The sequence below is a fragment of the Erinaceus europaeus genome, chromosome X, assembly GCF_950295315.1.
Source record: "Erinaceus europaeus chromosome X, mEriEur2.1, whole genome shotgun sequence".
NCBI lineage: Eukaryota > Metazoa > Chordata > Mammalia > Eulipotyphla > Erinaceidae > Erinaceus > Erinaceus europaeus.
In genome coordinates, this window is record NC_080185.1 from 97,214,414 (window position 1) to 97,235,270 (window position 20,857).

Sequence of the window (20,857 nt, forward strand, 5' to 3'; positions counted from 1 at the left end):
TAATGTGTCAGCACTGACTCAACGGAGCAGACACACCAATGCCAGGTGATCGGGGAGACTGGGAGGAATGCGTGGGAATGCTATACTATCACCCCAGTTTTCCTGTGAGCATGAAGCAGTTCTTCAGTAGAAATACATGCCCACAGAGACGCATAGACACTGCTTGTTAATGGAGTGGATTCTGCTCCAGCTGAACAGATACACCCAGCTGGGAAGGAGTTGGGAAGACTGATTCAGGGCCACCATATTTGTGTTGTTTTTTGTTGTTGTTGTTGTTTTTTCCCCCAATGTAAGAAAACAGTTAGGGAACTTCGATAGCAAAGAAGATAAACTAGATGACAGTTAAGCTGTTTGGGGAAGGTGAGGTACATGCAGACAGTAGATAACCTGGCCCCTGGGTGTTCTCACGTCTTCACATAGCACCCTAATTACTGCCATATTTCCTCGTGAGCCCAAAGTCATTCATTCCCACAGGAGATCAAGGTGTATGTTACCCTCCTTGGCATCTGCTTTCCAGATCTAACTTCCACACTGGAGGAAGCGGAGGCTATACATCACCTGGTTTTGTTCAAAAAACTAAGAAAGGGAAAAATAATTAAAAAAATTTTTTTTAAAAAATGTGCAACGTTCCAGCAGTGTCACCTGCCTATAAAATAGTTTCTGGAACTACACTTCAGAGTAGGCTTATGTCAACAGAAAATGGCTGACCAAAAGGCAGTGAGTGACATAGGAAAAGTCTTCCAGGCAGCCATTTAAAAAAAATTTTTTTTTAATTTATTTATTTATTCCCTTGTGTTGCCCTTGTTGTTTTATTGTTATAGTTATTATTACTATTGATGTCATCGCTGTTGTTAGATAAGACAGAGAAATGGAGAGAGGAGGGGAAGACAGAGAGGGGGAGAGAAAGATAGATACCTACAGACCTGTTTCACCACTTGTGAAGCAACTCCCCTGCAGGTGGGGAGCCATGGGCTCTAACCGGAATCCTTACACCGATCCTTGTGCTTTGCACCATGTGTGCTTAACCCACTGCTTCTTCTTCTAGCGTTTGCCCTTCTTCCGTAGCCAGTCAACAGCATCAGGTTGAGCCTGATGTAAAGTTTCGAGACCTCCTTTGAATCTGGAGAGGTGGCAGTCGTTGACTATGTGGGTCATAGTCTGCGCTACCGCCTGACTCTCCCAGCTATTTTTTAAAAGATTTTAAAAAATTATTTATTTATTTATTTGTTGCCCTTGTTTTATTGTTGTAGTTATTGTTGTTATTAATGTCGTCATTGTTGGATAGGACAAAGAGAAATGGAGAGAGGAGGGTAAGACAGAGAAGGGCAGAGAAAGAGAGACGCCTGCAGACCTGCTTCAACGCTTGTGAAGCGACTTCCCTGCAGATGGGGAACCGGGGGCTGGAACCGGGATCCTCACGCCGGTCATTGCACTTTGTGCCACCTGCGCTTAACCCGATACACTACCACCTGACTCCCAGCCATTTCGTTTTTTTAACAGACCAGGGCAGGCCCACATCTGCGACCTCTGTGAACGAACGTCCAGTGTTTTCCTGCTTCTTCAAAACTACAGAGCAATGACACAAACAGGATTAGAGATCTCTTCCAGGGAAGCCAGGCAGTAGCGCAACGGGTTAAACGCAGGTGGCGCAAAGCGCAAGGACCGGTGTGAGGATCCCGGTTCGAGCCCCCGGCTCCCCACCTACAGGGGAGTCGCTTCACAGGCGGTGAAGCAGGTCTGCAGGTGTCTGTCTTTCTCTCCCCCTCTCTGTCTTCCCCTCCTCTCTCCATTTCTCTCTGTCTTGTCCAACAACAACAACAACATCAATAACCACTACAACAATAAAACAACAATAACAACAAAAGGGAATAAATAAATAAATATAAAAAAAAGAAATCTCTTCCAGGAGCCTTCGAGACAACTCGCTTGAAAGGGAACCTGCACGTGACCCAAGTTCAAGCCCCAGGTATACCACAGTGGAGTAACCTAGCATTAGGAGAACAAGATTCAGTGCTGTGCTGTCTCCTTCCTCTTTTTCTGTCTAGCTGGAAAAGTTGGCCCAGAGAGGTGAAATTTCTCTTGCATATATCCCTTGTACCCAGCCTCTGCTGCACTAATATCATGTCAGCACCCGGGGCTCCTCCCCTCATGGTATACACATGCAGAAAGGAGAGGCAAGTCCCTTTAAGTAGCATCTCCCTACCGTTTCCCTGGTGGTGGGTAACTTCGATTCTCCATTCCACAGCACACCACAGCTCCCTCTTCCGGTTATCATACTTTAACCCAGATGCCGGCTTCTGATTCCAGGCAAGAGAACAGGCTCTGGGTGGGGAATGAAGGGAGAAGTCAAGGGATGGCTTTGGCAACAATGTCTGTGCAGTTTGGGGTCACGACCACAGGCCATAGGGACTTCGTGGGTCTTAGGTCCCAGGTCCCCTAGAAGCAGAGCAAAGGGAATCATTGAGAATTGATTCTCAGGAGAAAAAGGTTAGGGCGAGAGGGGCACAGAGTAGTGTCAGCTAGACCAAATTATTTTTATTTCATTTGCGTATTTTTAAAATATTTATTTATGTATTATTGGATAGAGACAGAGAGATATTGAGGGGAAGGGGGAGAGATAGAGAAAGGAGAGAGAGGGGGAAGGGCCTGCAGCCCTGCTTCACCACTCATAAAGTTTTTCCCCTGCAGGTGGGGACCAGGGGCTTGAACCTGGGTCCTTGCGCACTGTAATGTGTGCCTTAACCTGGTGTACCACTGCCTGGTCCCTATGTTTATTTTGATAGGACAGAGAGAAATTAAGAGGGGAGGGAGACTTAGAGAGGGGGAGAGACAGAGAGAGAGAGACCTGCAGCATTGCTCCACAGCTCATGAAGCGACCCCCCCCCTTGCAGGTGGGGGTTGGGGGTTTGAACCTGGGCCCCTATGCATAGTGATTTGTGCACCTAAGTGGGTGTGTCATAAGTACTGCATATGCAAAATCAGTATGATCAACACTTCCCCCTTCAACCAAGCACACAGGCTGAACAGGATTATCTAGATAAAGGGGCAGGTACACAGAAGGTCCTCAATTAATAGTAGTTTCTGTACTCCGACCGTCACTCATGTATCTGTGTTGAGTGTCTATCCTAGTCACATTATATTTAGGCCCCATAGGAAGCAGAGAAAGACAAAGTAAAGTCCCTGCTCTTACTTGAACGAACACAGACACACACACACACACACACACACACACACAATGCCCCAGGGCAGTATTTACTTTGGGTCCAATGAGTGCTATAGAAAATAAAGCTGTTAAGGAGCTGGAATGAGAGAGATCATTTCCAGCTGGCCTCTTCAAAGGAGGTGGGGCTGCAGCAAGGCTTTGAGGAAAGGGGAGGTTTCAATGGGCAGAGAAAAGGGGGAAAGGCCAACCTCGGAGTTAGAAAGGGCTCGGCTGGAAGGGCAAAGGGACAGGGCAGGCATGCGCAGAAGATTTTGAGTGGACAGGCAAGGGGACACACACACACACACACACTCTCAGCCCCAAGATTTTGAGCAGACAGGCAAGGGGACACACACACACACACACACACACTCTCAGCCCCAAGATTTTGAGCGGACAGGCAAGGGGACACACACACACACACACACACACACACACACACACACACGGGCCCCAAGCCGTCCACTGCTAGGAACAGAGCCCAGAGACTTTCTGGTCAATTCTTGACCCTGGTCGAAGGAACCTCTGAGATAGAAAGCAAAGGAGCCACAGCGAATTCAAAAGAAAGAGAGAGGAGGAGGAAGAGGAAGAGGAAGAGGAGGAGAGGGAGAAAAGAGAGAGGGAGGAGAATAAGGATAAAAAGCAAAAAATAAATAAGTAAAAAGCAGCATTAGCAGAGAAAAGAGGAGAAGTTGAGGGTGGGGGGACGGCTAGCACAGTAGTTATGCAAAAAGAGTTTCATGGGAAGGGCAGTAGCGACCACCAAGGTTAAACACACATATCACCATGCACGAGGATCAGGGTTTGAGCCCTGGATCCGCATCAGCAGGGGCGGCGTGGAGGGAGGGGGGGGGTCCTCACCAGCGGTGAAGCAGGTCTTTCTCTCCCCCCTCTCTATCTCCCCCTCCCCTTCCCCTCTCAATTTCTCTCTGACCTATCAAATAAATAGAAAGAAAAAAAGGGGGTGCCAGCACCGAGCCCCAGAGATAACCCTGGTGTCAAAAATAAATAAATAAATAAACAAACTTGCATGCCTGAGCCCCAGAGTTCTCAGGTTCAACCCCCAGCAGCACCCCCAGAAACAGTGCTCTGGTTAATAGTAATAATAATGAAGTGGAGGGTGAAAGAGAGAGAGAGAGAGAAAGAGAGAGAAGCTCTGTCCTTTCCTCCTACTCCACAGGGCACTTGCAGGGAAGGGAGCAGACCAGGGGGTGCGTGTATCTGGGTGCAGGACGGGCCCGTGCACGCAGCTACGTGCAGCCTGTATGGGGGGCCCCTCACGCGCACGTCAGCAACGACATCCGGCATTTCCTGCGATTGTGCACGCTGATAGACGGGCCTGAGTTATGAGTGCAGTGGATGCTAACCACATTCCTGAAGGCTAATGTTTCTGAGCCTCTAAGAAGGGGCAGAGGAAAACCAGCCGCCAGCAGAAAATAGCCGTCTGCCTTGGGTGATCAGGACTGGGGCCCCGGAGAAGGGTGGATGACTCAGAAATGTCACCTAGTCCAAGCGATGGGGTATGAAGCTGGGGCCACCAGCCCCTTTACCAGCAAAAACCCGGTGGACACTGCTGTGTAGGGCTGCTCTGGGGCCTGTGTGCATATGCACAGCCAGTGTGTTATAGAGAAAGCCAGAGATAAACACTGTTTTTTGTTTTTTTTAAGAAGTGAGAGCTTGATTAGCCAAACACCACCAGGCCCTGGGAAATTGAGTTTAAAAGAGAAAAAAAAATGTGGATAATTGGAACAGGGGCGAATATCAGGAATGCTAACGACCCAAGTCAGCTGAGCACATGGGGTTTCTGGCAAGCTCTGATTAAAACGAAGTTTCTGATAATCAAAGTTTTAATGGCAGGGGCTCATTTGAATTTCTCCTGCCTGAAAGGGAGATTAGATATCGTGTGTGCCGAATAGCTGGGGATATTTGCTGCTCTCCTTTGCTCCAGTTTGGGTCACACACGTGTTATTAAGTATTTATGTCAAACAGCACACCACCCCACCACCCCCCCCACCTCCCCGCAACGAGCCCAAACAGGACTTGCCACAGATGCATTTATCAGATTGGACAAAGAGTGCACAGAGAGGAACATTCTGCCTCTCATCTGAGTTATTTCACAATCAGAGCCACCCCTGCACACCAGAAGCCCAAAGCAGCCAAGAGATAGGCCAAGTTTATAAACTTCTATAATCTGTTTATTGCACTGATGGCCGTTACCCAATACGCTGCTCTCTCTAGTCTGAGATCGGAATATTTCCACACACATACACACACAAGAAATCTGCGTTTGACTGCACTGAACCCATTAGAATTCCAGATGTCTGGAGCAGCCCTGCACCAGGCGCGGGGGCAGGAGGGAGGAAGAAAGGAAGCTACCACTGCCAGCACTAGCTTCCAGACACTAGCAGTGTGTCTCCTCCTCCTCCCCCACGCTGGTGGCCCAGTGTCACAAGAGCGGGCATGGTGTTTGAGGGCAATGGCCGGTCCCCAGTCCCAGAGAGGCTTTCCCAGCCACCTCTGGGAGCCTGACACCTCCCAGCCGAGACAGAACATCTTAAATGAAATGGCTGGAGTGTCTGTGATTGATGCCGGGCTGGAAAACACTGACAGGGCAGAAAGGACACTTGTTTGTGCTTTTGCAGGGAGCACTCACACAGGCCACGTTGTTGCTCAGAAATGAATCAGAGCCGGGCTTTGGGCAGCATGCTGAGAGATCTGCCCATTTACACCCCACCCAAGCGTGAAAGGCGTTTACAGCACGTGCCTATGCCAGCTCACTCCAGCCCTCTCGTGGGCACAGGGACTTGTGCGAATCCAGCCTTCCGGAGAGTGTTCCTGACCTCCTTCTTGAGTGTGAATAAGAAAAGCTGGGTTTCTCTGTAGACTCATCTCTGAGGTTTGTTCTGCTTTTCCCTCTGGGATTTGCATTAAGCATCATAACGCCCCATTAAAGAGAGGAAAGGCAGTCGTTTTGAATGTGTTGAGCCTGGCAAACTTGCCTCTCTGACATCTAAGATCCGATGGCATAGGATTTTTTTTTTCTCTCCTGGAAAACTGGGTACATGGTGAATCTGAGACTGGGGCACACTGCCGTTGGGGAGACTGGTGTTTCTAAAAGTCTGGAGCCTCCTGTCCTTTGCTCCACACTGGGCACAGAGGTGCTGGAGGTAAACTTTCTCCACTGGTCTCTGTGCCAGACAGTCTCCAAAGTGGGGGTACACATACCCTAAGACAATTCTTTGAGGGGGTCAGCTGGGTTGAGGCACTCTCAGCCCTTCATATATTGCAGTCTACTCGTGGGCCCCTAAGAATGTGACCTTATTCAGAGATCAGCTCTTCACAGCGCTAATCAAGTTAAAATGAGGTCACTAGGGTGGGCCCCCCTCCACATAACTAGTGTCTTTCTAAAAAGGGAAAAATCTGGACACAGATACACATTGAGGGAAAATGACATGAAGAGACACAGGGAGAAGATAAGGAGAGCCCGGAACTGCTCCTTTCCCTTGATTTTAGACTTCCGGCCTCCAGAACTGTGGGACAGGGCATTTCTGTTGTTGGAACTACGCTCCAGGAGTCTTAGCAAACAAGTGCAGGTCCGAAGAAAACTATCTGGATGTTAGAACTACTGTTTATAGTGGTACCCAGGTACTTATTGCTGATTGGTTGCAGAAGGCATGATGGGCACTGAAGATATTTTTCCCCAGGAGGAATTCCAATGTGGAGCCAGAGCTACTGTCAGACTACCATATCCGTCTTTGTTTCACCTGGATAGAGTAGATTCAGGAAGGTATCTTGACTCATCAGGGTTCTAACAACTATGACAAATGCAGAGAGCCAGCGTTGAGCGATGAAGTGTTTTTTTGTTTGGTTAGTCTGGTTTGTTTTTTGCTTGTTTGCTTTTGCTTTTTGTTTTTCTCACTGGACTGCTTCGAATACCAAATTTGAGTAGCTTTTGGGCTCTGACGCCTGCCGAGGAATGACTCTGTGTCGCCGCAGTACTTTGGCTCATCCATTCTGACCCATCAAGGACCTGGAAGAGAATCGGCATTCTGTTCCTCACCAATCACTCTGCAGCACCTCCCACTACGGGCGGAGTGTACGAGTGTACTCTTCCCTCCCAGGAAGCTGGACTGGACAACATGCCTTGCTTTGATGAACGCAACACCACCAGGTACTGCAACAGGCCTTGGGAAATGTGTTGCCCAGAGCTGGTGAAATAGTACTCTGCTTTGCTGTGTGCACGACCCAGGTTCGAGTCCAGTCCCCACCACCTTGAAGGAAGCTTTGGTGCTGTAGGCTGGCTCTTCCCACCACTACCATCCCCACCATGCCTTCTTTGTCTCTATCTAAAACAAAAAGTGCTGCACAGTGTTGTTAGACCTCTTGACCTTCTGCCATCACCCAATGACCTTGTTTTGGAGTAACTGTAGTCTCCTCAATGTCTAGATTCTAGAATCACACAAAACCTGTGACCTGAAGCAAATCTTGGCCCACCTGGAGCCTGAAGCACTCAAGCCTGACCAAGGTGGAAGAGAAGACCCCTATGGCCCTACCAAATGCTGAGCAAGAAAAGGGAGTGAATGTCTGTCTGGTGTCAAGAGTCACTATGTCTGGGGGTGTTTGTTCTGCAGTGTTATCTCAGAATGGCTGACCGTTACAACTGCCAATCAATAAGCAACAAGCAGATGGGCCTGGGGCCTTGGTTGGGCTATACATCATTATGCGGCAGCCCAGGCGGCAGGCCAGGAAAGCGGAGGGAAGAGTGGTGTGCTGGTCTCATAGCTGGGACAACCTCTGCCTAGAGTGACATTGTTTGGTTTTTGTTTTTTGTCACCAGGATCTCACTAGGAATTCACACACGGATGATTCCACCAATCCCAAGAGACAAATACGTTCTCTCTTTCTCTTCTTTTTCTTTTTTTTCCAGATAGGAGGTGAGAGATAAAGTAAGAAGGAAAAACACCACAGCGCTGCTCCACTGACCAAGAAACACCCTTTGTATGGTGCTCCCATGTGTGCCTGGGGCCTCCAACTCAGGTCCTCAAGTATGGTGAAGTATTTCCTCTACCAGGTGATTTATCATCTCCTGGTCTCTCGTTTCCTTTTCCTTTTCTTTTCCTTCTTTCTTTCTTTCTTTCTTTCTTTCTTTCTTTCTTTCTTTCTTTCTTTCTTTTCTTTTCTTTTATTTAATTCACAATCTATTTTTGTGAGAGGGATGTGAGCGTTATTCAGGTGTATGAAGTACTGGGGACTGAATGGGGGGGAGAGACGACAAAGAGTCACTAGCCAGCCCTCCTGCAGCCAGAGTGGGGCCACCAGGGGGACTTTAGGGAGCAGCCCATAGAGTAAGAATGTCTGTCTGGTGGTAGCTTAACAGAGCCACAGTCAGGAAGGCTGGCACCTTCAGCAACCTTGTGTCCTTCACTTCCTCTAGCTACAACAGTCAAGAGACTGACAGTTGTTTCTCCTGCACCTTCCAGATGTGGTACAGATTTCTCTTGTGCCCTCCTCTCATCTGGAACCACAAAAACAAGGAGACTCTAGACCCAGTGTGTGGTTTAGTGGAAGGACACAGGCCCTGCATACCTGAGGTCCTCTGTTTGGACAGAGAGAGAGAGAGAGAGAGACAGACAACTAAAATCTTGTAGCAGGCTGTCTTGTCCAAAGACAGCCACTGCTATGAAATGAAATGTGTCCCCCTACTAATGCCATAGATGGAGACCCCACCCCTGCCCCATATGATTATGTGTGGACAGAGGACTTTAGTAGTGTCACTAAGGGTAGATGAAGGGGGGCCTAGTGGCGACACACCTGGTTAAGTGTACACAGTATTAAGCACAAGGACCCGTGCAAGGACCTGGATTTGAGCCCCCACTCCCCACCTGCAGCGAGGATGCTTCATAAGCATTGAAGCAGGGCTCCAGGTGTCTATCTTTCTCTCTGTCTATCTGTCTACCTATCTATCTCCCCCCGCCTCAATTTCTCTCAGTCTTATCAAATTAAATAGGAAAAAAAAAAAAAGGAAAATATGGCTGCCAGAAGCAGTGGATTTGTAGTGCAGGCACGGAGTACCATCGATAACCCTGAGGCAAAAAAGAAAAAAAAAGGGTAGAGCCCTGGCTCGCCAGAACTGTGTGCTTCTAAGATGAGAAATGGTCAAGTAAGGCAAGGCCAGGAGAGACCAACCCTGCTGACAACTTGACTTTGGGCATCTAGCCTCTGGCACCAGAAGAGAGCCAGGGGGTTAAACCACCCAGGCTGTGCTCCTCTAGGAATCCAAGTACCCCATTGTCTCCCTCTTCCACATGTGACAATATGACCATGACCCTCTGATGAACATGACACTTCCAGTAGTGGGGTCTACACCCCCCACACACCACCTTGATCAGTCAACAGAAGACAACAGAAATGAGGTGGCTTCCAAGGTCGGGTCACAGAAGTATACCTTTGGAACGCACCTTCAGGACTCAGCTGCCACACTGCCAGGAAGCCACGTATAGAGGCTGCTATCAGCCACCCCAGTTGAGGTCTGCAGGCGACACTGGTATTGGCGTTAGATCTGAGTGGCCAGGAGCCGCTGAGTGACTCCTACCCCCAGCCATGGAGCTACCCTATTAACCTGGACCAGATGTATGGGCAAAATGAATGCATATTGTCCAGGGCTACTAATTAGGGGGTGGTTTTGTTTTGTTTCTTTTAAATGGAGAGAGAGAGAGAGAAGCCAGACAGTGTCAAACTGACCAACCACATCACCGATGCTTCCTTGAACACGGTGGGGGCCAGGCTCCAAACCTGGATCACACACATGGAAAAGCAACACATTATCCAAATGAGCTATTTCATGGACCGGAAGATGGTTTCTTATGCAGCAAGAGATGCCCAGAGTGGAGGCTTTGGAAGAAAAGTGCACCAGAAACCACCTGTGAGAGATTGTCTCCAAGTCAATATGTGGGTTTCACCTGCTGAGGGGAGAGGGGCGGTCACAATTTCAGGCCAACTGATTGATGAAAACCTTCAGCCTCAAGGAAGCAACACAGGCCACCCGGTGAGAATTTCTTCCCAGATCTCTCTGACTTTCCTGATTTCTATTCATTTCAGGCAGCCCTGAAAAATCTTCCCAAGGAGACTTTTTCTATTATTATTAGCGTTGATTAAGCTCCGGACAGAGTTTAAAGAGGGCATATGTGCAGAAAGAAAATGGTAGGATCCGGAGGTTGAGCTTCAGGCTAGAATAATTAAAGGTTAAATGCCGGGTTTGCATTTGGTATTTATAGAATTTTCCATGCTTGGTGTAAGGCTTCTAAAATCAGGCGGGAGTGGGGGTGGGGGAGGAACTCTGTTCAGCTCTTAAAGGAAGGAAAGGATTTTAACACAAGGCACAAAGCCTGCCCGGTTCAAAGTTTTTTGTTTGTTTGTTTATTTTTTAAAGCAAGCAGTGTCATTAAGCTGCTTTGTTGTAGCAAGTCACTCTGTAAAGGTGAACTGGCTGGGAAAGAAGGTTCTGGAAAGCAAACAAAGGCAGACACTGCTCTTTGCCCACCAGGTGTTCAGGGCTCCATAGTTAGCCCCCAGGGCCCATCTGGCTCCCGGCTCCTGCTCAGAAGCAGCGGGAAGGCTGTTTTCATCACTTGACACAACTCCAGGCCAGTAGGGGAGGTTGGCATTCTGGCACATTCTGGGGGTTACACTCAGATCCACAGGAAGAACACAAATGGAGACGGGAGTCTTGGGGACCAATCTGAGGTGGACTGCACACATGCATACACACACATACACCTGACTTCAGTTCTGCTTTAAGCTTCTCACCCATTTTCAGTGAAGAGCGTCAGAAGGCTCTTTGCTCTGTCTTGCAACTGGATGTTTTCTGTGTTCTTTTTTTTTTTTTTTTTTGTATCTGTAAATATAAAGTTTTTGGACCAGTGCCTTACCAGGTTAAGCACACACATAACCAGTGTGTGGTCAGGGGTTCAAGTCACCTGCAGGGGGGAGGCTTCAAGAGCTGTGAAGCAGGTGAAGCAGGTCTGCAGGTATCTCTCTCTCTCTTTCTCTCTGGCGCATGGGGCCTCATACACATAACTGAATCAATTCCAGGCACCTCTTCATTCAAATAGACACAAAGAGAAGGAGAGACACCCGGGTCCTAGAGGTTCCTCTAGTGCCAAAGCACCTCCTGACACCACCAGAAGCCTGAGTTCTGGTTTAAAAAAAAAAAAAGTAGTTGTGGAATGGGAAGTGGCAAAGTGGTAGAGCTCTAACTTAAAAAGCATAAGATCCCTCAACAGGACCTTGCCCTTAAAGTAGAACAACAATCTTAGGGACCGTCCCACTCTGAAGAGAGGCTGGGTCAACATACTCTATCACTCAAGGGAGACTGGTCCTGAAATGAGTGCAGCCTAGAATGTTCCTAGCTGTGACCATGAAATGCGAGCTCAGACCAACAGGGATGCAGAGGTCACACAGGCTCCTGTGCTGAATATGAATAGACATGGGCCTGAGGTCAGATCGATGAGATTTACAGTGAACAGTATTTATATGCTTTTCCCGTATTTTGGGAACTACTCTTTTCTCTGATCCAGCTTTTTAAATCCTACCTTCAACTCTGACACCATCTCCCCAGACAATGCTCCTAGCCCACCTGCATGTTAGCTGTCAGGCTCGGGTAAAAATTAGTGAAGTCATGGTTCCCTTGGGATATACCTAAACTAGACTTCCTAGCTGCTTCCAACATGGACACCCCAAATCTCATCTGCTCTACTCTTACCTTTAGGCTCCTGATATTAAGCAATTTGTTCTGCTTTGTATCTTAATGCTTTTCAGCCACCAAGTTGCAGATGCTACCATGATGCCTACCTGCCTTCCCTGTGCAGACGACCTCACCAATGTGTCCTGGAACCCCATCTCTGCAGAGCCCTGCCCCACTAGGGAAAGGTAGAAATGGGCTAGGGGTATGGATCAACCTGTCAATGCCAATATCCAGTGGACAAGCAATTACAGAAGCCAGACCTCCCTCCTTCTGCATCCTATAAAGATCTTTGGTAGTGGTCCGGGAGGTGGTGCAGTGATGGGGCTTTGGACTCTCAAGCATGAGGTCCTGAGTTTGATCCCTGGCAGCACATGTGCCAGAGTGATGTCTGGTTCTCTCTCTCCTCCTTTATCATAAATAAATACAATCTTTAAAAAAAAAATCTTTGGTCCACACTCCCGGAAGGATAAAGAACAGGGAAACTTCCAATGGAGAAGATGAGATACAGGACTCTGGTAGTGGGAATTATATGGAATTGTACCCCTCTTATCCTACAATCTTGTTAATCATTATTAAATCACTAATAAAAAAACAATAGGAAAAAGAAAAAAAAAAGTATAAGGTCCTGGATTCAATATCCATCACTACATTTGCCAGAGTATCACTCTGGTCTCTCTCTCTTCTCGTTCTGCCTAGCTATTTCTTATGAACTAAGTAAAATGCATCATTTAAAAAAATTATTTAAACTGGGAGTCGGGCTGTAGCGCAGCAGGTTAAGCGCAGGTGACGCAAAGCACAAGGACCGACATAAGGATCCCGGTTCGAACCCCGGCTCCCCACCTGCAGGGGAGTCGCTTCACAGGCGGTGAAGCAGGTCTGCAGGTGTCTGTCTTTTTCTTCTCCTCTCTGTCTTCCCCTCCTCTCTCCATTTCTCTCTGTCCTATCCAACAATGACAACAACAATAATAATAACTACAACAATAAAACAACAAGGGCAACAAAAGGGAATAAATAAATAAAATAAATATTAAAAAAATTATTTAAACTGCTGTAGGGTGGGTTCTTCTATGGAGGTGGAAATCCACACACAGATATACAGAGAGAAAGAACTTTTGTCAAGACACTTGGAGACAGAGGAGGACCTAGAGGGGGTTGAATTGTTATGTGGAAAACTGATAAATGTTACACATGTACAAACTACTCTATTTTACAGTTGACTGTAAACCATTAATGCCCCCCCAAAGATAAAAAAGAAAAAGACACTGAAAGAATGCCTTGCAAAGCCAGTGACAGAGACTGGAGCAGTGGGCCCAAGCCAGGAATGCCTGGGTCTACCAGAAACTGAAAGAGACAGCCTTCTGACCTTTGACCTTGGACTTCCCCACCACCAGAACTATGAGACAATCACTCCCATTGTTTAAGTCACCCAGATAGTGGTTTTCTTGAGAAACTCTCTAATGCATCCTTTGCTAAGATAGCTACCACAGTGCTCAGCCAAGGCAGTGGAGTCGGCCCTTTAGTCATCAGGCCTAGGTGCTGGTAGGCCCAAGAGAGATGACATCTTAGCCATGTCCCCTCCCTCTCAGCCCGCTATTTAAGCCTTCCCAGATGAGGTTCTAGACTTCCTGTCAAATTCTTGACTGTCAGATTACATCCGTTTTGGGAGTTCTCATTACTGAATTAAGAAGACTTGTTATGCAGTGATGGAGAGTATATCAGAGGGAAAGGATGATTATCAGAGGGGCAAAAACATTCATACTGAGCATACTTTTCCCTTTGTTTCTACAAAAGATGCTCTGTGAGATAGGACCTGAGGCTGCATACCATTCTGGTGATCGTTATTCCTGCCTCCTCTCTGGTCAGCATGGAGGGCCGGCTCCGTGGATGTGTGGATATGTGACCTGAACAGCCACCTCGGCGCCACACACAGAGGGACCCTGCATTTGGTTTAGTGCTCTACTCTGGCTATCTTGAAATTTTCTTTGAAACATTTTTTTTTTTTGAGAGAGAGAGACAAAGAGAGAGAACGCCAGGGCATCACTCTGAAATACATGATGCTGGGGATCAAACTTAGGACCTCAGGATCCCAGGTCAGATGCTCTACTCACTGGACCATTTCCAGGGGGCACTCTCTAATGGTCTCCCACACATTCAGAAAGAGATACACAGAGAGAGGGAGAGACACCACACACCAAAGCTTCCTCCCTTTCCTTTCTTACGGTACTGGGTTGGAACCTGGATCGTGCACAACAACACAGGCTTCATACCCATTGAGCAGTCTCTTCAGCCCCTGAAGAGAGGGATTTTTGGAACAAGGGGCCATGCATTTCCTTTCCTTTTTTTTTTAAAATATTTATTTATTCCCTTTTTGTTGCCCTTATTGTTTTATTGTTGTAGTTATCTATGTCATTGTTGTTGGATGGGACAAAGAGAAATAGAAAGAGGAGGGGAAGAAAGAGAGGGGGAGAGAAAGATAGACAACTGCAGACCTGCTTCATCACTTGTGAAGCGACTCCCTTGCAGGTGGGGAGCCAGGGGCTCGAACCAGGATCCTTACGCTGGTCATTGCGCTTTGCGCCACCTGAGTTTAGCCCGCTGCGCTACCGCCCCACTCCCCGGGGCCATGTATTTTCATTTCGTGCCAGGTTCTAAGAATTATGTAGCAAGTCTTGAGTGGCATGTGGATGGAAGATACAGGTCCCAGAAGGTGTCTGGACCTCAAGCTTTTCATTGGGAAGCGCTATCACGCTGACCTTGAGTTGCCTCTCTGAAGACTTTTCTGTGACTCAGTTTATGTCTTCATGAAATCACTGTGATTTCAGGCTTTCAGTCATGCCTATTGGAGACTAGTCCCTCCCAGTACTATGTGGGAGAAGGAACTCTGAGACACCACTACACACACACACACACACACACACACACAAAATCCTTTCTGGAAGTGGAGGTCTTGAAACACATTGCACAGCCCTGCCTAGTGTGGGCAATGCTCTGGTCTGCTGGACCAAGTGGGTATTTGCCTTTGGAATTTGTTGTTGTTGTCCTGGCTGGGACTTTACCACTCTGGGTTGATTTTTTCAGATACATACATACATACGTACATATATACATACATACCACAGAAATGAAAATGGGGATCGGGCAAGGGCAGGGGGTGGGGAAAAAAAACTCTTTTGGGAGTCGGGCAGTGGCGCAGTGGGTTAAGCGCACGTGGCGCAAAGCGCAAAGACCTGCATAAGGATCCTGGTTCGAAATCCCGGCTCCCCACCTGCATGGGAGTCGCTTCACAAGCGGTGAAGCAGGTCTGCAGGTGTCTATCTTTCTCTCCCCCTCTCTGTCTTCCCCTCCTCTCTCCATTTCTCTCTGTCCTATCCAACAACAATGACATCAATAACAACAACAACAATAATAACTACAACAATAAGACAAGGGCAACAAAAAAGAATAAATTAAAAAATATTTAAAAAAGAAAGAAATTTTACCCATGGGGGATGGGTGGTGGCACACCTGGTTGACCTCACATGTTAAAATGTGCCAGGACCTTGGTTCAAGCCCCCAGTCCCCACCTGCAGGGGGAGAGCTTCACAAATGACGAAGCAGGGCTACAAGTGTCTCTCTTCCCTTCCTCTCAATTTCTGGCTGTCTATTACAAATAAATAAAGATATTTTTTAAAAAACTTTTAAAAGAAAAGAAATTTTACCCATGCATGAGTAGCGTGAACCATTAAGCCCCCCCCCCAATAAAATGAGTTTGGGAGTTGGGCGGTAGCACAGTGGCTTAAGCGCACATGGCTTAAAGCGCAAGGACCAGAGTAAGGATCCCGGTTTGAGCCCCCAGCTCCCCACCTGCAAGTGGGTCGCTTCACAGGCGGTGAAGCAGGTCTGCAGGTGTCTATCTTTCTCTCTCCCTGTCTTCCCCTCCTCTCTCCATTTATCTCTGTCCTATCTAACAACAATGACATCAATAACAATAATAACTAAAACAACAATGAAAAACAACAAGGGCAAAAAAAAGAGAAAATAAATAAATATAAAAATTTTTTTAATACAACACACTATCCAAGTGATCTATTTCACCAGTCCTATATATATTTACCTCCAGTGTTATTGCTGGGGCTCGGTGACTGCACCACAAATCCAGTGCTCCTGGAAGCTTTTTTTTTCCTTTTTTTTGCCCTAGTTGTTTTATTGTTGTTTGTGGTTATTATTATTGTTGTTGTTGTTGATGCCATTGTTGTTACTGATGTTGTTGTTGTTGTTGTTGAATAGGACAGAGAGAAACGGAGAGAGGAGGGGAAGATACAGAGGGAAAGAGAAAGACAGACACCTGCAGACCTGCTTCACCACTTGTGAAGCGACCCTCCAGCAGGTGGGGAGCGGGAGGCTGTAACTCGGGTCCTAACACCCATTCTTGTGCTTCGCACCATGTGTGCTTAACCCACTGCGCTACCCCACCAGTCCTAGATTCTATCACCTTTAGGTAGGGGGGAGAGATTCAAGTCTATGCCATGGAGTTCCTCTAGTTTGCCAAGAGCAGGAAATACTCCATGCCCCACATCCATCCATCACCAGGACTTACCTGCCTTTGCTTGCACAGTCCAAGTCTCACAGTGAATAGCACAGAGAAGCTTTGAAATCCTGGCTTAATCATTAGCCTGACCTCTGTCATGTCCTCCCTACTAACTTCTAGGAGAATGAAGATGAAACTCTAAAGCCAGACCTGGACATTTTCATGATCCCCCTGGTTTGGTTAATCAGTTATCCTGCTAACTGAAGAGATTTTGATTTCCACTGGAGATCAAATTGCCTCCTGAAATCTAGTCAGGATGAGAGGTCAGCAACTTGGGTGGGGAGGGGTTATCCTCTAGAGAAAAGATCTGGAACTCTAGTGATGCACACAGGTAGGTACACTTACCCAGTTCTTTTTTTTTATTTTTAAAAATATTTATTTGTTTTCCCTTTTTTTACTGTTGTGGTTATTATTGTTGTTATTGGTGTCGTTGTTAGATAGGACAGAGAGAAATGGAGAGAGGAGGGGAAGACAGAGAGGGGGAGAGACAGACACCTGCAGACCTGCTTCACCACTTGTGAAGCGACTCCTCTGCAGGTAGAGAGTCGGGGGCTCAAACCGGGATCCCTATGCCAGTCCTAGCGCTTTGCACCACCTGAGCTTAATCCGCTGCGCTGCCGCCCGACTCCCCACTCACTCAGTTTTAGAGAGGATAGGGGATGACAAGTCCTGGAGTTTCTGCCTGGCCCCGGTGCATGGTTCTCCCAAGTGAGGGAAAAGCTTGAACTAGGCTTGAACTGTGTGCTTTCCAGGGAGGGCCAGCAAAGTTAGGCCTCTCCTGCCTGCTTCCTCTGTTCACTGCAGTTGTAAACATCCATACATACTGGCGGCTTCACTCACACCCATTCATCTTGCCTGTACACATGACACTATTCAGCCCATTTTTAGAGATGAAGCAATAGCATCTGGGAGGCGATCACCATGTTCAAGGTCACATTGCTGGAGTCTGGCTTGAAACAGTCAGCACCCAGTGAATGTCCCAGCACAGGGTGCAGGCTGGTGGCTGAGAGACCCAGAAACACAACCCTGTGTGGGATGCATCCTGCCCGCCATCTTCAGGGCACCCCTGGACTCTCAAGCTTGGCCACCTTCAGATTCATTCAGGGAAAGCTATTTTGTGTTTCATCACAAAGCCTCTGATCAGGGTCAAGGAGATGACACAACAGACTCTCATGACTGAAGCTCCGAGGTCCCAGGTTCAATGCCTGGCATCACCATAAGTCTGAATGGAGCAGTATTCTTGTTAAAATGAATGAATGATTAATGATTTTTTTTAATCAAAATCCGAATTGCGTATAACCCCCTCTTCCAGGAAGCCTTCCTTGAGTTCTGTCCTCAGTTCATTTGGTTCCAGAACTCTCAGTACAAGGCAACCCTGTCCTCTTGGAGCTGGAAGAATACAGGGTACCCTTGGGTCCAATGCACTCCCTCCAGCCAGTACCTGGTTCCTGAGAAGAATTTCCCTTGAGGACAAAGGTTGGCCTGTTCCCATGGCCCTGCAGGTGTCCTTCATGCACCTCAGCCCCACAGAGAGCCCCAAGCCCCTCACAGGCAAGCCCAATCTCTGCTCTCCTGTCTTTTGTTCAAGTCCATGATATGATGCTAGCTCTGGGAGCTGGGTCTCCAGGGCGTCCTTCTTCTGCATCTCCCCCCCCACACACACACAGCTGGCCACCACCAACTTCCTCAGGGCCCATTAAGGGCCAGGCAAATTGCTCCCAAGATTGCTTCAGGCCTCTGGGGAAATGACAAGGCAAAATTAATCTTCCTTCACTAATCTTCCTCCCTGGCCAGATCAGAACTCTCACCTACCTGAGATAGTAGCCTGGCTCCTGGAGGCGGGGAGAGCGAGGAGGGAATCCCAGACTCTGCCAAGGGTCCCCAACAGCAGGGATGCAGAGGCTCACCTGTGATAAGAGTGGCCATTGTGGTGATTGTGACTTGTGCCCACCTACTCTGTGTCTGCAGCAGAGTCCCGCTGGCGGCAGGGGAAGCAAAGACCCTTTGAGCCTGCATCTACACAGCCTTACACCACCACCAGGCTTGTAGGCCTGGATCTTAGACTTGTTGCAGAAGGAATAACTTCCCTGTCCGTGTCCCTGGCAGGACTCACAGGCGGCCCCCTGGTCGGTCCATGCTGACACCTAGCACAGCATTTGGAGTGCTCATCATCATATCATCATTACTCAATGGACACTGCGACCCTCCTCCCCCAAATCAGACCTGGTGGTTTTACGTAATAAAGAACGAGCTGTAGGGGCCAGGCAGTGGCGCACCTGGTTAAGCATACATATTAAGGAGCATAAGGACATGGGTCTCAGCCCCTGCTCCCCACCTGCAGGAGGTCCACTTCACAAGTGGTGACGTAGAACTGCAGGTGTCTCTCTCTCTTTCCCTCTCTATCCCCCATCCCCTCTCAATTTCTCTGTCTCTATCCAATACTAAATTTTTTTAATTAAAAAAAAAAAAGAATGAGTTGTAGGGAGGTGGGTGGTGATGCACCTGGTTGAGTGCACATGTTACAATGCATAAGGACCCTGGTTCAAGCCCCCGGTCCTCATCTGCAGGGAGGAAGTTTCACAGGCAGTAAGCAGTGCTGCAGGTCTCTCTCTCTCTCTCCCCCTTCCCTCTCAGTTTCTGTCTTTATACAATAAATAATAAACAAATAAAATATTTTTATTTCTTTATTGGGGGATTAATGTTTTATATTCGACTGTAAGTTCAATAGTTTGTATATGCATAACATTTCTCAGTTTTCCACATAACAATACAACCCCCACTAGGTCCTCTGTCATCCTTTTTGGACCTGTACCCTCCCCCCAACCCGCCCCAGAGTCTTTTACTTTGGTGCAATATGCCAATTCCAGTTCAGGTTCTACTTGTGTTTTCTCTTTTGATCTTGTTTTTCAACTTCTGCCTGAGAGTGAGATCATCCCATATTCATCCTTCTATTTCTGACTTATTTCACTTAACATGGTTTCTTCAAGCTTCATCCAAGATGGGGTGAAAACAGTGAAGTCACCATTTTTAATAGCTGAGTAGTATACCATTGTGTATCTAGACCACAACTTGCTCAGCCACTCATCTGTTGTTGGACACCTGGGTTGCTTCCAGGTTTTACAAATTATGCTGCTAAGAACATAGGTATGGGAGTTGGGCTGTAGTACAGCGGGCTAAGCTCAGGTGGCGCAAAGCACAAAGACCGGCATAAGGATCCCGGTTCGAACCCCGGCTCCCCACCTGCAGGGGAGTCGCTTCACAGGCGGTGAAGCAGGTCTGCAGGTGTCTATCTTTCTCTCCTCCTCTCTGTCTTCCCCTCCCTCTCTCCATTTCTCTCTGTCCTACCCAACAACAACAATAACAATAATATCTACAACAATAAAACAACAAGGGCAACAAAAGGGAAAAGATAAATAAAATAAATATTAAAAAAAATTAAAAAAAAAGAACATAGGTATACAAATTTTTTTCAGATGGGTGTGTTGGCTTCCTTAGGACATATCCCCAGGAGAGAAATTGCAGGATCATAGGGTAGGTCCATTTCTAGCCTTCTGAGAGTTCTCCAGACTGTTCTCCACAGAGGTTGGACCAATTGACATTCCCACCAGCAGTGTAGGAGGGTTCCTTTGACCCCATAACCTCTCCAGCATTTGTTGCTGCTACCTATGACATTCTCACAGGAGTGAAGTGGTATCTCATTGTTGTCTTTATTTGCATTTCTCTGACACAATCGAAGACTTGGAGCATTTTTTTCATGCGTTTCTCGGCCTTTTGGATCTCTTCTGTGGTAAATATTCTGTCCACGTCCTCTCCCCATTTTTGGATGGGGTCATTTGTCTTCTCGTGGTTGTGTTTGGCAAGCTCTTTATATACTTTGGTTATTAGCCTCTTGTCTGATGTATGGCATGTAAAGATCTTCTCCCATTCTGTGAGGGGTCTCTTGGTTTGGGTAGTGGTTTCTTTTGCTGTGCAGAAGCTTTTTAATTTGATGTAGTCCCATAGGTTTATACTTGCCTTAGTCTTCTTTGTAATTGGATTCATTTCATTAGAGATGTCTTTAAAGTTTGTGTGGAAAAGAGTTCTGCCAATATTTTCCTCTAAGTATCTGATAGTTTCTGGCCTAACATCCAGGTCTTTGATCTATTTGGAATTTACTTTTGTGTTTGGTGACATATAGTGGCTCAGTTTCATTCTTCTGCATGTTTCAACCCATTTTTTCCAACACCATTTGTTGAAGAGATTCTGCTTTCCCCATTTACAAATAAAATATTTTTATTTATTATTTTTAAAAATATTTAATTATTTATTTACTTTTTGTTGCCCTTGTTTTTATTGTTGCTGTAGT